At 37.7% G+C, this 17,557-nt stretch overlaps 1 long non-coding RNA gene across 1 annotated transcript; it reads right to left on the minus strand.

The window, feature by feature from the left end:
- Nucleotides 1-6,089: 6,089 nt before the first annotated feature.
- LOC120541467 lies at nt 6,090-15,260 on the minus strand. Its single transcript, XR_005636007.1, has 3 exons — nt 15,128-15,260; nt 14,821-14,903; nt 6,090-6,760 (listed from the first exon to the last, which is right to left on the minus strand). It is a non-coding gene; the product is annotated as an uncharacterized LOC120541467 (long non-coding RNA).
- Between the last annotated feature and the right edge of the window lie 2,297 nt (nt 15,261-17,557).

Raw genomic sequence — 17,557 nt, forward strand, 5'->3', positions numbered from 1 at the left:
AAACAATAAAACAGCGGAGAAGCCGTGGATTAAACGAAAAGGCTGTAGTTATCAGTAGGGAGACGTGAATCCCGTGGTGAAGCAAGGAAGGGAATGTAGAGACCGGAGCGACGGACGGTCTTATATAGGCAGGCAGCCAGCCAACAACGTGGGAGGCGTTGGGATGGGGGACACAACGCCACCTCACACGGTGACCGAGGTGCAGGCTATGGACGTATATATGTACGTAAGTAGGATTCAGTTAGCGTTGGGAACCCGTGTACCAAATTTCTTGAAGATGGGCCCATAAGTAACAAAGACTGTTGAAAAGTTCAATATGGCGGCCGACAGTGGCATCATACCACCGAAATAAGTACGTACATTGGTTTCGGTTAGTGCAGGGAAGCCGCCTACCAAATTTCGAGAAGATGGGGCCATAAATAAGAAAGTTCAACATGGAAGACGTTGTTGACCGTTATGACTATTACGCATAGAATTTCGAAGTGAGACCTGCTTAACTTTTGTAAGTAAGCTGTAAGGAATGAGCCTGCCAAATTTCAGCCTTCTACCTACACGGGAAGTTGGAGAATTAGTGACGTTGGAAAGTTCAATATGGCGGCCGACAGGGGTGTCATACTAACAAAATAAGTACGGACATCGGTTTCCATTAAAAGTTCAATATGGCAGCCGACAGTGGCATCATACCACCGAAATAAGTACCAAATTTCAGCCTTCTACCTACACGGGAAGTTGGAGAATTAGTGACGTTGGAAAGTTTAATATGCCGGCTGACAGTGGCGTCATACCACCGAAATAAGTATGTACATTGGTTTCGGTTAGCGCAGGGAAGCTGCCTACCAAATTTCGTGAAGATGGGGCCATGAATAAGAAAGTTCAATATGGCGGACGTTGTTGACCGTTATGACCGTTACGTATAGAATTTCGAAATGAAACCTGCTTAACTTTTGGAAGTAAGCTGTAAGGAATGGGCCTGCCAAATTTCAGCCCTCTACCTATACGGGATGTTGGAGAATTAGTGACATTTGGAAAATTCAATATGGCAGCCGAGAGTGGCGTCATACCACCGAAATAAGTACGTACATCGGTTTTGGTTAGTGCAGTGAAGCCACCTACCAAATTTCGTGAAGATGGGGTCAGTCAGCCTTCTACCTACACGGGAAGTTTGAAAATTGGTGACGTTGGAAAGTTCAATATGGCGGCTGACAGTGGCATCATACCATCGAAATAAGTAAGTACATCGGTGTCGGTTAGCGCAGGGAAGCCGCCTACCAAATTTCGTGAAGATGGGGCCATAAATAAGAAAGCTCAACATGGCGGACGTTGTCGAACGTTATCGACCGTTATGACCGTTACGTGTAGAATTTCGAAATGAAACCTGCTTAACCTTTGTAAGTAAGCTGTAAGGAATAAGCCTGCCAAATTTCAGCCTTCTACCTACACAGGAAGTTGGAGAATTAGTGATGAGTCAGTGAGTCAGTCAGTGAGTGAGTAAGTGAGTGAGGTCTTTGCCTTTTATTATTATAGATTAAAAGGTAAGAACCACTGTTTCAAAGCCTTATGGATTATGTAATATAATAACAAATGAAAACTGAAACATCATGGAAAGTGATCAAATCTGAGGTAATCTTAATCTGAATCACAGGGATAATTAATGTAATTATGAAGGATTACAATAAGATCTGCATGTGAATTAAAAATATTCTTGTGTACTGCTGACTTTCTCACCCTATCGCCGACAGTGAGCCTAGATCCAACTGCACAGGAATTTCATTTTGGCCATTTGTACTCATAGTCTCATTCTTTCACTCACTACCACAGCTTGTGACAATAAGTGAGGATGAGGGTGTATGTAGACCAGACATTACAGGAATAAGAGAATGGGTCTAAAGTGCTGGTATCACAGTTAAAGTTAGGGTCTTCTCAGTGATCTTTCTAAATTATTTGGTAAGAGAAAAATATCATGATCTACCTGGGAACGGGAAAATATTTGCATCTTGAAGAGTGAATGTGTTAATGTGGTTGCTGTAAACAGGAATATTATTAAACATTGCAAACACAAACAATTTCTTGATTGCTCCTCAATACACTACTCTTATAATGAAAACACTATTGAACGTCACTCCTACCTACTGCTGATCCATGTATAACACCGCTGAATATATTCATAACTATAAGAGCTGATGCTGTGGGCTGGTGCCCTGCCCGGGGTTTGTTTCCTGCCTTGCGCCCTGTGTTGGCTGGGATTGCCTCCAGCAGACCCCCTGTGACCCTTTGTTTGGATATAGCGGGTTGGATAATGGATGGATGGATAAGAGCTGAAAGGACAATTCAGAGTAGAAAATCTCAGTACTCCTTCCAGTAAATGATTACAAGCTGCACAAGGGATTATGTGGATCACAACAACATTCATAATGTGAGTAGAGTAGCTGCCTTTTCACTTATGTTATCGGTTTAAAGCTGCCAATGGTACTTATACCAATATGCCAAGAATATCCCATACCTGGTCTTTATATGTGTGTCTTTTATGTGCCAATATATAAACATTGGTGAATTGTGTTTATTAAACCATTTATTTTTCAAAACCTCCCATTCTAATGAAGGAGGTCTTTCATTACAGCACAAAGTAATGATAGGGATGCCCCTTACAATTTAAAAAAAAAAAAATTATCAAGCTAACATGCAAATCCTTGATATGTGGGATTAAACTAGGATAGATACACAGACAACATGCAAACTATAATCAAATAGTGGTTGCATAAAATTGTAAATAACTCTCATTTACCAATATTGAATTACATTTGACTCTCCTTTAGGCTAATTATTTGCATTCTCTTGCACTCAATGAGTTAAACATACTGGATAATTTGGCTTTCTGTTAATTATTCATTATGTATTCAAGTATTTTAATTGAAAATTAACACAAACTATGTTACCATTCTCATCAATATATCTGTCAAATTAAGACCGCTTTTTATGGTGATCCATATTGGGTGGTCCAGATCTAATTATGCAATTTTAATTACGCTATAACTTATTAAGTTTATTACATAGAAAATCACCCAAAAAATCCCGGACCATCGAGAAGTGTGCAAACTGACGACATGAAGAATCGTCTTTGCGCTGAACTGGAATCATCCCCGCATAAATCAAAGTCACCCAGACGATTTGGATCTGCATAATTAGATCTGGACCACCCTGTACATGTACTTTATGCTTGTACAGTATATTAAAAATAGCCCTATGTTTTTCCTCTCATAAAATTTGGACATTTTTATAAATTTTATAATGGGATTAATCTCTTAATCTTTGCTGGTCAGATAAAATCAGCTGCATGATAGTACAGTAGTTTATATTTTGACTGTGCACATACCTTAAATATTCTGGGTTTGCCTTCTCAGTCCTTTCACAAATTTGATCTCTGTGCTTCATTTCAGACTGTACAGTATATGTTGATTTAATTAACTTGCATGTAAGCTAATAAGACACTGAGTTGATTTTAAATTGTGGGGTGCACACATATACAGACATTTTACAAACATGCATTAATATTGTTCTAAAACAGGCTGCATAGCTGTTAACCTTAATCTTCTATATTATAACTTCTATGAAGAAAAGCCTTCTTTATTTGTTAACAAGTGCTGCTATATTTAATGCAGACCTAGACAGAAAACATCATTCCACCCACCAGTTTACAATAACAGTTTAACAAGGGTCTCTGTATAGAAAAATAACATAATAATAATCATACTGAAACCCCAATTCACAGTAACTCATCCCATCTCTCACCATACTAGATTTTTATTAGATGTTAAACTTTACAATACAAACGTAACATTTCTTCTTTTTTTTCTTCACAGGCATGGAACATGACGAAAGATGCAACTCAATGGAAGTTACTGTATGAACATTATACACAAACTTGTGAAAAACAAAATGATTTTCATTGAGCTAATTTCAAATAGCTTTAAAATGGCTTCTGTAATATAGATTGATCACCACTGACAAAGATGAAAAATGGAACACCACCATTCCAAAAAGCTTACTACACATGACTTATTCTATGTTTGCCTGTCCCATAAGGAGCTTTCCTGCCTTGAACTAAGTGATCATTTTAGCTCACACTGGAAGGAAAATTGAGAGAATTCCGCCATTAATATATTATACTGTAACATTAAATCTAGAAGAATCTTGGTATGTTCTTTTGTTTAGAAATGCACAGAAATTAAATAAAATGGTTACTATCGTCACAAGAGGCAAACTGAACAAAAATACTATCAACATCCAAAAATGTATATATTGAGACCTTATTTAAAGTACATTATGTTTAAATAATTAAACTCACAGTAATAAATCTTGCCAACTACTGCAGAGTCAGTTCAATTTTATCTCATATTGCTATATTAACTGCTTTCCCTTCTTTAAGAGTATATTTTAAATATTGGTTAATTATTTCATTTCTTTTAATTTAATTCATTCTATAGCACTCTTCACTGGGTACATGAAATGCTTTGAAATGTTTTTTTCTTTAGGTGTATGACTTAAAATTGAGTTTTGTTTTTTTTTGTTTTTTTTAAACAACAACCACAATACAAATTGTTGAAGCTGCCTTATGATATTGAAAAGTTTTGAACTTTATTATTGTTTACACTCCAAAGAATTTCATATTGATGCATCATATGTTAAAGTACCAATGCTTTGCTCTGGTCAGTAGATTCTTGCATTTTCATCTAATTTGTAGGTGAGTTCATGCTTGAGGGATGTTGGGTTTCTCACCTTGCTTTCATACATTTTTTGCATGCTCTGAACATGATTATAGAATAATCTGCATTTTCTCTGGTTTACAATTATTCATATTGTGTTAATTTCAATGTAAAATATTGAAACAATTTGCACTTTCAAGTTTTTATTTAGTGCATAATTTTATGTAAAAAAATTAAACAAAAAAGATTCTAAGGCAACGATACAAATGCTACTAAATATTCAGCATACATTAATGGAATTTAACTAGGAAAATGATAAGCATAGTAAAATTAAACGAAAGAAAACAACATAAATGTATACATGATATAACAGGATTTACAAAAAAATTATACATATCATTAAAGTAGATCATGGTTTTAAATTAAATCTTCAGGTCTTTTTGAAAACTGGAATAATCTTGGAGAGCAAGAGAAAAAAATAATATAAGACAATTGCTTTAAACTAGTGACCTTAAAGTAATTCAGTATATGCTGATGTTTAGTTTGTGCAGAAAAAAATAGTCTGTGACATGTGGTCAGCTAACACAGATGTGTAAAATGCCCATTAACTTACAGTCACTGCTGAATAATGTACTGACTAAACACTCCTAAAGACGTCTGCAGAGATGGTTGCACACAATGATTCAGGTTCCTGTCATGTTCTTGAAGAATTTCTAGCTTTGCACTATAAAGTGCTTACCTCTTTTATCCCTACAATTACCATTTATTAAATCAAGTAAAAGTGGGGAGGGCTTTTGGCACTTTCTCTATAGACTGATATGTCTAAAACAACAGTGAAAGCCTCAAATTCATTATCATTTCTATTACTGTAATTGGTAGCCCCTATTGGAGGCTCAATGCTAAATGTATATCTCCCACATCTTTGCACTTCACATAATGAATCTGCACTAATTAAACGTCATGTGAATTTCTTCTGTTTAGCTTCACATTCTGATTCATAGCTATGATATTTACATTTTTAAATGTGACTAATGGCATATTTTAAGTTCATTTACTTGGAAATATACATCAACCCGACAAGTTACTGACATCCAGTATATTCAAATGTATTTACATTTTTGAGATACCCTCTGGGCGGCACAGTGGCACAGTGGATAGTGCTGCCGCCTCGCAGTTAGGAGACTCGGGTTCATGTTCCACGTCCACCCTGCAGGGAGTTTGCATGTTCTCCCTGTGTCTGCGTGTGTTTCCTCCCACAGTCCAAAGACATGCAGGTTAGGTGCATTGGCGATCCTAAATTGTCCCTAGTGTGTGCTTGGTGTGTGTGTGTCCTGTGGCGGGCTGACGCCCTGCCCAGGGTTTGTTTCCTGCCTTGCGCCCTGTGTTAGCCGAGATTGATTCCAGCAGACTCCCGTGACCCTGTAGTTAGTATATAGTGGGTTGGATAATGGATGGATGGAGATACCCTCTACTGATTGTTATTTATAGATCCCAGGTTCAAGCCCAAACCTCAATAAACAAATTAACAAAAAATGACAGAATTATGATTTCCATATTCACATGCGTGTGTAGCAAACATAGAAAAGACACCATCTACCTTTTTTGACCCTGGGGTATATTGTTAGATATGGTTTTAAGACACCCCTTATTCATATCACAGATGAGCACATTTACCATGACAAAAACATTAATCTCTTAACTGTTTTAACTTTCCAGTATTCTTTTTTCTTTCACATTAAGATTACTACCTTCCACTCTTTTCCTCTTCATTTCATTCTCTCCTTTGTTCTCAATCTCCCGGCTTCCACTCTAACTTCTTTCCTGCTCACTTTGATGACAATGACCTTGTTTCTCATTCTTAAACTTCCATCTGCTCTCTGGATCCTCTTCTTAAGTTTCCTCTCAGCACGTGTAGAGTTGATTTTTCTCTCTTAATCATTCACAGGTTCAGTTCAGTTCATCTGCCATAAGACTTAAAGTTGTGCCAGTACTGAAAAAAGAAACCCTGGACCATTTGCTCTCTTTACCAATCTCTCATTTGCTTTTCTTGTCTAAAAGTGCTAGAAAATAAAAACAATAATTTTTCTCATTTCATTCAGCATTTAATGAACAACACTTAGATACTAGCTATGTTCAATTTGAATGGCTTATTTTTATCTTAGGAATCTTAACCAATAAGAGAAAATCTGAGCATATCTCACCAGTTTAAGCATCATTTTCCACCTGTCTCCTTTAGAATCAATTTTAAAATACTATTAATGATGCATAAATCTCTAAATAACTTTCTACTTCTTATATTTTACAGTATCTGTCCTCTTATATTCCCAGTCAAAATCTTAGGTCCTCAAACACCAATTTACTCATTATTAAAAGAGCTAAGCATAAGTGGTGAAGTGGCGATTTGCTGTTAAGTTATGCTAACAATCTGGAATACTTTACAGATGTATAGATACGCTAGGCTCACACAGTGGCACATTTTATAAATCTCATAAAAACCCACTGTTTCAGTTTGGCTTTTAATAGCTGTAGTTTACTGTATTGAAATATTATTCTTCTTGGATCTGCAATCATTAGTAACTATCTGATCAAAGAAATGTACAGCCATCTGTGATGTTGGAATGAATGTGGATGCTTCAACTGTGAAACCCATTCCATCAAATCTTCCAGGCCATAGCTTGTAAACAACAGGAATCACATAAGCACAGTTATGTTGGGTAGAATGGCCATTTAGGGTTCGGCTGTGTTTTGGACTTGGAACCCTTGCAGAATTTGTTTTCTAAAGCATGAAGCCACCTAGAGGTTTTTCTTTTCTGTCCTCACTGGCCATCTGACTATAGCATCAGGCTTATCATTATAGTCATGAGAGACTTAAAAAGGAATACATTATAAAGCATTCTGCTTTATTTATTGCTTGTATATCTTTATGATTTAAGTGTTTATTGATTTATTATTTTGGTATTTCATTTATCCATTCATATACTTATTTATTCTAATTTGTTTTCCTTTTTTCTTTCATTTTTATCTTTGACATCTTGTAAAGCACTTTGAGCTTACATGTCTTTTTATGAAAATGTGCTATAGAAGTAAATGTTGTTATTGTTGATGGCACACCCACAAAAGCACATTGGACCAATGAGTGCAGGAAAAATTTGTGTAGCTACAACTGCTGGCAACTAGTGGGTTTCTCTTTACATCTAAGACAGTCACTGTGAAGAAAATTGCAGAAATTTAATTTAGGAGACACTTTACAAAAATGACAAAAAACATCCCCAGCATGTTAAAATGTTATTGCCTTTAAGTTTTATGCCATGTCATGAAAAAATCCACTGCTTTTCTCTTCAGAAGAACATACATACAGCTAAGTCTGCAGCAGTTAATACTGACATGCTGTACTAATGGGTGCCACTTGTAGACTTTTTGTGAAGGATCACACTTAATGTAAAATTGCACAGGTACTCTTTTATTTACTGTACATGGTTTTGTAGTTTGTTTCCATTTGTGTCTAGTGTTTATCCCTCACGTTATATGTTTTTTCTTGCCAGTAGTACCATTGCACAAGAGTATTACACATCATAATTAAAATTATACTCATACCTGCACTGTATAACTAATAATGGACTGCAGAACCAGAGGCGTTTCATGTTGTAATATTTTACTTAACCTATGAAGCAAGAGTCACAGCACCTGAAAGTGAAGTATGTTGCTTTTTGGTCAAGTATTAAAATAAATTTATTGTACTCTGCACAGAGCACTCGGCTCCCAATCCGAGTGGTTCGTTGTACGGTGGGTGCGGCAATGCACTGTAATCAACCTCTCTCTCTCCCTCTCTGTAGTGTACTGAATAGACTGCATTAATTAATTTTATTATTTGGCACATGAAAACCATGGTCATCTGTCACTAAATTTGCAAAAACAGTCAACACTCAGCATTACACGTGTTCCGTACATAAACAATACAAATACTGAGGAAATAAAGGGTTAATACAATATATCTAAGCCTTCTAACTGAAGGCAAATAAAGGACTACACAATATAACTAAACTTTCTAACTGAAAGAAGCGTCACAAAATAACAACCAGTTTTTCTTTATTTAAAGTGCCTGCTGAGTCACTCATCTTCAGAATATGGTACAGGGAAACAGAAAGACCGAGGGCAGCGTGATTGAGTGACTGCAAGTACATTTGACTGTTTTTTGTCATCAGACATTTATTTAATTTCAAAATGCGATTAGGCAATTCTGCTTTTAGGCTTTGATGCCAATACAGAGTTGTGATTTATAGCAATTTTATATTTAATTTGAATGATTTTTACTGCTAATGGCACTGTCTACTGTTGAACCAACCTGGTTTGTCTTTGTTTTGTCTTCTTCTCCTCTCATTAAACTGTACCTCTGAAGGCTTAAATTAAACAAAAGCACACTGACTAATAGATAGATAAATTTCAACAACATAAACACATTATTCCAACCCAACATTTGTTTATATACAATACCTTTAGCTCAAAGTGCTTTGCAAGAATTTAAAAAAACTACAATTATTACTACACATATACAAACAAAGTATAATCAACATTATCTGTCTGTCTATCTATCTATCTATTTTCTGAGCATACTAATTCCAGTAAAGAGACGTGGAATGCTGGAGATTACCACTACAGCATTATGAGCTGGGTAGGAACCAACCCTGGATGGTGTGCCAGCCAACTGTAAGGCTCACTGATTAAATTTAGAAATGATAAATTAACCTAATGTACACTATTCTGAAATGTGAGAGGAAACCAGAGTGTATGGAAGAACTCCATGTAGACACGGGAAGAACATGCAAACTCTGAACACAAAAGCGCCTAAGCAGGGATCTGAGTGTTGTGAAACTGTGAAGAAGAAGCTCAAACCACTGCAACAACATACTACCCATAATAAACATTGTTTACATAAAATACATAGAAACTACACAAAAATAAGAAACAAGCTATAACTTTTGCCTATAGTATATTGATTATTTATGTAATTTGTTTATAAGGTGTAAGAAATATTGAATTCTTGATACTTCAGGAAGCTCCAATTAAAATAAATATTACTTCATACAATAATAATACAATTTATTTTTACCTACGGAGAAAAACAGATACAAATATGTTTCAAAATGTATTACTTTATTTCTGATAAAAAATAATGTTACATACTATCAATCCAAGTGATTCATTATGTGATGGTAAAAAGAACGGCACAATCAATCATGATTCAAATCTACAGTTCTGTCTGACTTCCATCTCTCTCTCTCTCATATTGAAAAAGCCTGGCTTGTAGGCTGGCTAAACAATAGTACCTTCTGCTCAGTTTAAAAAGAATTCTTACGATTAACTTGAATAAATTGTTCCTAGAAATGAACCAAGCAACAAGGAACAAATCTGTGTACTGTGCCTGTCTTTACACCTCCCACACACAAGTAATAAAACACACAAGGACGTACAGGCTTGGTGTGAGACTCTGCAAGAAACAATACAAATTGTTTGTTCAGTTTAAACTAACCTGTCAATGACTGATACTCACCGAAAATTATACCTGATTGAAATCTGTAATTTACTGAAAAGCAAAAAATGTTTTGGAACTTTCAGTTCAATATGAAATCATGAGAAGACATTCATAACTATCTGAATAAGGAGCACTGTATGGGAATCTAAAAATAGTCGACCATTGCTCCATTGGATGAACTGTAACATATTAAAACATTTTTTATTTTGTATTTTAAACCACAAGGGGGCAGAGAAGGCTCGGTAGCAGACAACTTCTGTCAAACACAAGGCAATGCTTCAAGCAAATATCTAATTTTACCAAGGCACAAGTTAATGAAAACCAGAAGTGAATCGACACCAAATCTGATGAACATTAAAAGATTACCTCATTTCCTATGTATTTTTCTAAGTAAGGTTTGTTTTTACATGGGACGTGTGAAGTCTTTGTAGATGAAGAAATTAATAATTGTATAATCCACAGTAATCTCAAATTACTATAACAATTATTTTAAAAAGTTTTTTCTTTCAAATTTAGATAATTTATGAAAATGCTACTCTTTGATTTCACACTGTCAAATAAGACTTATTTAAACCGAATTTAAAATGTACCATATATTTCAATTAAAGCATGTCCAAGGCTGTCAAGTGCCTAGAACGTACTCCTAGGTTGGGGGAGTCATGTCTAGGGCTGGTAATGTTTTCTTATCAAGTTAAGGGTGGACAATTAGCGTATTGGGAACAAAGGGATTTTCTAGCATGTGTTGGTATTCTTTGCATTTGGTGATCACTATAAAAATAAAATTATTGCTGCTGTCATCTGTGCCCTCACTTTGTCTAAGACGTTTGCAGAATGATTCATCTACATGTAGCATGATACCTTTTGTTCAGCAGGGGAAGCAACTCAGTCGTGCCATGCTCTTCGGTCACGACACAGAAGTCATCCCTGGGATGCAGAGGTATAAACTACTCTCTGTTATAGTACAGCATGTTACACTTAAGGCTGCCACCCACATTCCAGATTGTCGCCTATGAGTAACTTACAGAGACAGCCTGCTGGGCATTCTTCACCGTTTCTTTCAGCATTATGTACTGAATAAAAAGTATTTAGAAATAACTGATTTCTGAAGAATACATATAACTCACATTAACAGAAAGCTCATTCAACACCTCTGTGTTGCTCCTGTCTTTCCATCTTTGCAGTCCAGATTATGACCCGTGGGACTACACCAGGTGGGGCCTGCTCATGCACACCACATCTGGATAGCTCCCTTTGCTCCTCGTGAGTTTGTTGTTATGAAAGTCTTACTTGCATGTCTCCCTCAGACTGGTAGCAGTAATACAACAGAAACATCCATCCATCCATTTTCTAACCCGCTGAATCCGAATACAGGGTCACGGGGGTCTGCTGGAGCCAATCCCAGCCAACACAGGGCACAAGGCAGGAACCAATCCTGGGCAGGGTGCCAACCCACCGCAGTACAATAGAAATAACAGACACAAAATATAAGGAATATAACACCACACATTAAGTGCAAAAATACAGTATATATAAAATCATATGATTTTGGCTGTGACTGTGGAGTAACTTAAGACATGTGGATTAAAAAAAAACTGTTCCGATTTTACTGGTATGCTAATAGTCCTTTCTAGTCTCTCTAAATATAGGAGGAAGAAGAGTGACTTCTCTGTGAGAGTGAGATCTCTGCAGAATGGCTTTGCTCTGTAATAATACTGTTTCATTTTCTAGGGATCTGGGCGTTGCAGGCATACACATCAGTGACATTCTGAGCCAGCGTTACCAACCTCTGTAATGCTTGATAGTCCTGAGCTGAGAAACTCCTGCAAAGGTTCTACACAGCTAATGAGTATATACTGTATACACCCTTGTACACCTGTAAAGTTTCTGCTGAAATAACCAGATTCTGGGTGCATTCAGACCTTTTAAGCTACATGCAGCTTTCCTTGTCTAAAGGAAAATACAGCTTCCAAAAGACTGTAAGTTTTGGTGCCCATCAAATGTATTTACCTGATCAGCTGCTCTCCAACACGTTTCAAATAAGCCACCAAAACATCTCCATGGCCTTATGTTTGAGTCGCATAATAACGATGCCGAGTTCTGCATGTAAATCATTCCCGGATGTTGTCAGATTTCTTTGAGTTAATTAGAACTTTCTTTCGAATAAATGCTGACTAGGCAGCATTGGTTCTCATGGAGTCTACAGCACAGTTCAAAAAATAAAACCCATCTGCATTTAATTCTGGACATTTTTTAACCTTTCAAAAGATCTTTTTAATCTTTGAAAAGTTGTCTGTGAAATGTGTTTCTGTTGCACTTGATAATAACTGACATTTTGAGTCATGCTTTGCTGTTATCGACAACACAGCATTCTTCAACTTGTGTAACAATAGCATAGTCCACCTCTTTTGTTAAATGCTCTGCCATGCCTTCATTGTCTGTGATCTGTATTACTATCATTCCCAATTCAGTTGGTCATGAATAACAAATTTTACAAAGTTCAAAACGCAACTGCTAAACTTCTGACTTGAGAAATACATTAATCGCATTACATCACAGTAAATCCCAGGCATTATTTAACAAAGCTGTCAACCACAACAAATCAAAATTTGACAATCCTGTTAGACTTTATAGACCTTTTACACATAATGTTATCCCTGTCCCGAAGATTAACTTCTTAATTAATGGTAATATTTTAAACCTACTCCAATCCTAACTCTTCACGTAAGCGTATATGTGAGGATCAACAACTGCTATTTAAATGAGTACCAAAGACTCACCTCTATAATCTTTCTTTCTAGACCTGCTCTTGGGCATCAGCAGACTGACATGAACTCCTTCACACAGTTACTCTGTTCAATTCATGCTTACCTGAGTGTTCCCAACAGTAGACTGGCGTTAAGTCTTTTACCTGATGCTGCTTTGAAAGCCTCCAGCTTCTAATGACCCTGACTGTTGGTTTTATGTTGGTTTAGGAAATTGACAGATGCTTCTCCTGGGTTGCGCAGCACTCTATATTTGTATAATCATCCTTATCAAGTCCTTTCGATTGAGTATTAATACTGCATTCATACTAATAGTTATACTACAGTTTTCCTTTTAATTTATTAATGGGTTTATTACTTTGATATTATGTTTTAACTTCAATACTGGTTGCAAATGATCCCATATAATGAAAATTACTGAAGAAGTTACTTTCAATTAAGAAATAATGTGGCCATGCATGTAAACCGGTTGATAACCCCTTTGCACTTTAAATATGTGTCTCTTCTACTATAGAAGAATCAAAGGAATTTCATATATATATACTCACGAAAAAAAGAAACGTCCCTTTCCTGTATTTCAACAATAATGTTTTAAAAATCCAAATAACTTTACAGATCTTCATTGTAAAGGGTTTAAACAATGTTTTCCATGCATGTTCAATTAACCATAATTAATTAATTAACATGCACTTGTGGAATGGTCGTTAAGACCTTAACAGCTTACAGAAAGTAGGCATTTAAGGTCACAGTTCTAAAAATGCAGGACACTAAAGAGACTTGTCTACCGACTGTGAAAAACACCCAAAGAAAGATGCCCAGGGTCCCTGCTCATCTGCGTGAACGTGCATACGGCATGCTGCAGGGAGGCATGAGGACTGCTGATGTGGCTAGGGCAATAAATTGCCATGTCCGCACTGTAAGACGCCTAAGACAGCGCTACAGGGAGACAGGAAGGACAGCTGATCATCCTCTCAGTGGAAGACCACGTGCAACAACACCTGCACAGGATCGGTACATCCGAATATCACACCTGCGTGACAGGTACAGGATGGCCACAACAACTGCCCGAGTCACACCAGGAACACACAATCCCTCCATCAGTGCTCAGACTGTCCGCAATAGGCTGAGAGAGGCTGGACTGAGGGCTTGTAGGCCTGTTGTAAGGCAGGTCCTTACCAGACATCACCAGCAACAACGCCGCCTATGGGCACAAACCCACCTTCGCTGGACCAGACAGGAGTGGCAAAAAGTGCTCTTCACTGATGAGTCACGGTTTTGTCTCACCAGGGGTGATGGATGGATTCGTGTTTATCGTTGAAGGAATTGAGCACGTCTGGGACCTGTTGGATCGCAGGGTGAGGGCTTGGGCCATTCCCCCCAGAAATGTCCAGGAACTTGCAGGTGCCTTGGTGGAAGAGTGGGGTAACATCTCACAGCAAGAACTGACAAATCTGGTCCAGTCCATGAGGAGGAGATGCACTGCAGTACTTCAAGCAGCTGGTGGCCACACCAGATACTGACTGGCTGGTACTTTTGATTTTGAGCCTCCCTTCATTCAGGGACACATTGTGAAACATTTTTAGTTTATGTCTTATGGTGTTGACTCTTGTAGTGTTCATACAAATATTTACACATTAAGTTTACTGAAAGTAAAAACAGTTGAAAGTCAGAGGACGTTTCTTTTTTTACATACATATATATAATGTGTGTGTGTGTGTTACATTTTGATATAAATTCGTGGTTGTGTTCATTTTCCAAGCAGCCTCTCAAAGACGCACTTCACATATAACTGGCATTTCTAAATCGGCCTTGTTTTGAGCCAAGGTACCTGCGATGAATTGCCGTCTCATCCAGGTTTGGTTCCTGCCTTGCATCCAGTACTACATAGGAAGGCGCTGGCTGTCCTCGACCCTGAATTAAAAACAAAAAATGACAAAATGGGTGGGTGGATGACTATGCACCCTCACCGCTGCATCGTAAAAATAAAACATATGCAGTATTCCACTGGATAAACTAAAGCACAGGGCGTTATGCTTATACACTAGTAAGGCAAGGGTTAAAATAACTCCTATAATTACTGTGAGTTTTTAAAGGGCCACTTTCAATGATTTATTGCGTATATGCTGTTATCTTACCCTTACTGTTTCTGCCAGAAGCATATTTACTCGCTTTGACTAAGAGGCTACTTGGCTTCTACTTCTCCACCCAAAACTCGGAGGCGCGGCACGCTCTTGCCGTTTTGGCTTAACTCGAAATACTACAGCGCGATTTTTCTCTCCTACGCATTCAGCACATCTTCAGCACCGCCTTTCCAGACTCCCGCTTCCTTACGTGCGCCAATACACGCACCGCTTCCTTGGTAACTTGTGACGTCATGTATAATACCACCATTATTGTGTGGTGATTGGTTGTTTGTTCTGTCAATAAGTGCCTCAATGACGCTTGGAATATTTTCATTGATCTTACGGCACCTTCTATAAAATGTTACTTTTACCTTTAGAATTCAGATGTATTACTTATACTTATTTTAACAAATGATGTGTTTTTCACATCTGTGTATCTGATAGTTTTAAAAGAAAATAATGTTCAGGAATGTTTAGGCCAGTACGAGTCGCTTCTTAACCATCCAAGCGGAAAAGACTGTTGGCCAAATCAGTCGGCTCTGCTGTATGGCGTTTGCTTTTTCATATGTTTTCTGCGTCATCACTCTAGCATTCGACATCTGTCTGCGATATCTACAGTTCACTAGATACAATGTATTCCATAGAATTGTTTTTTAAAATTTTATTTTATTTTTCTAAAGAAAATTGATTGAGTTCATGTTCTGTGTAACTGTCCCTAGTAGAAAACTGTATAAAAGATATTGATTGGATGAGTAATAATTTTCAAATTTTAAATTCCAAGAAAACTGAAATATTACTACTAGGCCTTAGTGTTGTAAGGAATAGACTGTCTGATTTTTCAGTCAAAAGAAACACACCATGTGTTACAGCTAGAGGTTTATCATCAACGCTGATCAATCAATTGATGCTCACATAAGTAATGTTAGTAAGACAGCATTTTTCCATCTACGTAACACCGTAAAAGTGAAATGGATTCTGACTGTGTAAGGTGCAGGAAAAGCCTGTACGTGCATGAATAACTTAGAATAGACTGTTACTGTGCACGGTGGTGCAGAGGTAGTACTGCTGCCTTGCAGTGAGGAGATTAAGGTTCACACCCTGAGTCCTCCATGTGTGGAGTTTGCATGTTCTCCCCGCATCTGCATGGGCTTCCTCTGGGTGCTCCAGTTTTCATCCACAGTCCAAATACATGCTGGTTAGGTGAATTGGTGGTCCTAAATTGACCTGGGTGTGTGTGTGTTCACCCTGTCCAGGGTTTGTTCCTGCCTTGTTCCCTATGCTAGCTGAGATAGGCTCCAGCAGACCCCTGTTCAAAACTAAGTGGGTTAGAAAATGACTGACTGACTGCTTGTTGCAATGCACTACTACTTCAATGCCGAGCAGCTTCTATTAATAAACTTTAGTTAGTTCAAAATGCAGCAGCCAGAGTACTCACGGGAACTAAAAAATTTGCTGACATTAGCCCAGTATTGTCTGCCCTTCACTGGTTACTCGTCAAATTTCATTGTGATTATAAAATCCTGGTCCTTCTTTGTAAAGCCAGAAATGGACTTACTTCAGAATATTTAAGAGACCTGCTACTTAAATACTGTCCACCATGACAGCTTTGCTCTCAAGATTGTGGTCTCCTAGTAATATCAATAGTAAGGAAAAAGAGAGCAAGGGTGCAAAGCCCCCAAATCTGGAATATTCTTCCTGCAAATGTTGGGGGTTCAGACACTGTGTCAAAAACACGTTTGTCAGCCTCTTCTAACATATCAAGGTTAGAGGAAATTTGACAGCTGGACCATACACAAATTTGGCCAAATGGGATATTGGTCTGTTGCTGCATCCTTTGCAGTGGTGGAGAGGTCACACAAAGCCCTCCGACCAAGGCTACCATCTTTCTTCTCTCGTTTGGTCAGGCTGTCCTGACCAGGGATACCATAGCCAAATATTGCCCTAAAAAATAATATCATGGACTGAATGGTTCAGCTCATATGCTGCTAATACACTCTCTTCTTAGTCTCCTGAGCTATCCTGGTATCTTCACCCTGAGGTCTTTTTAGATCCTGTCAGCCTGTCCTTCTGAGACAAGGTGCTGAAGGCCAACATGATTGCCAAAAGCACCAAGAGTATTCTTTTGAAAGATCTGCAGACCCATCCCAGCACACTCCATCACAGACCTGCAACTAAAACAATACAACATCTAAGTGAGAGATTCTGTTTCTTGATATCTTCATTTAATATGCGGATAGAGACTTGTGCACACCGACTCAAGGCTGTCATGGCTGGCGAAGGTGTGTCTCCTAAACACTGACTTATTTTTTCCTGAGCTGGAGTGATTACTCTGACGTTCCTCTAACAACATTATCTCTGTCAAGACTGCTCTACTGTTCTGTTAAAGAATATGTTAATAACACAAACAGGAACGTGAGTGAGTTCTGTATATGTGAGTGGGCT

Source organism: Polypterus senegalus, chromosome 12 (genome assembly GCF_016835505.1).
Source record: "Polypterus senegalus isolate Bchr_013 chromosome 12, ASM1683550v1, whole genome shotgun sequence".
NCBI lineage: Eukaryota > Metazoa > Chordata > Cladistia > Polypteriformes > Polypteridae > Polypterus > Polypterus senegalus.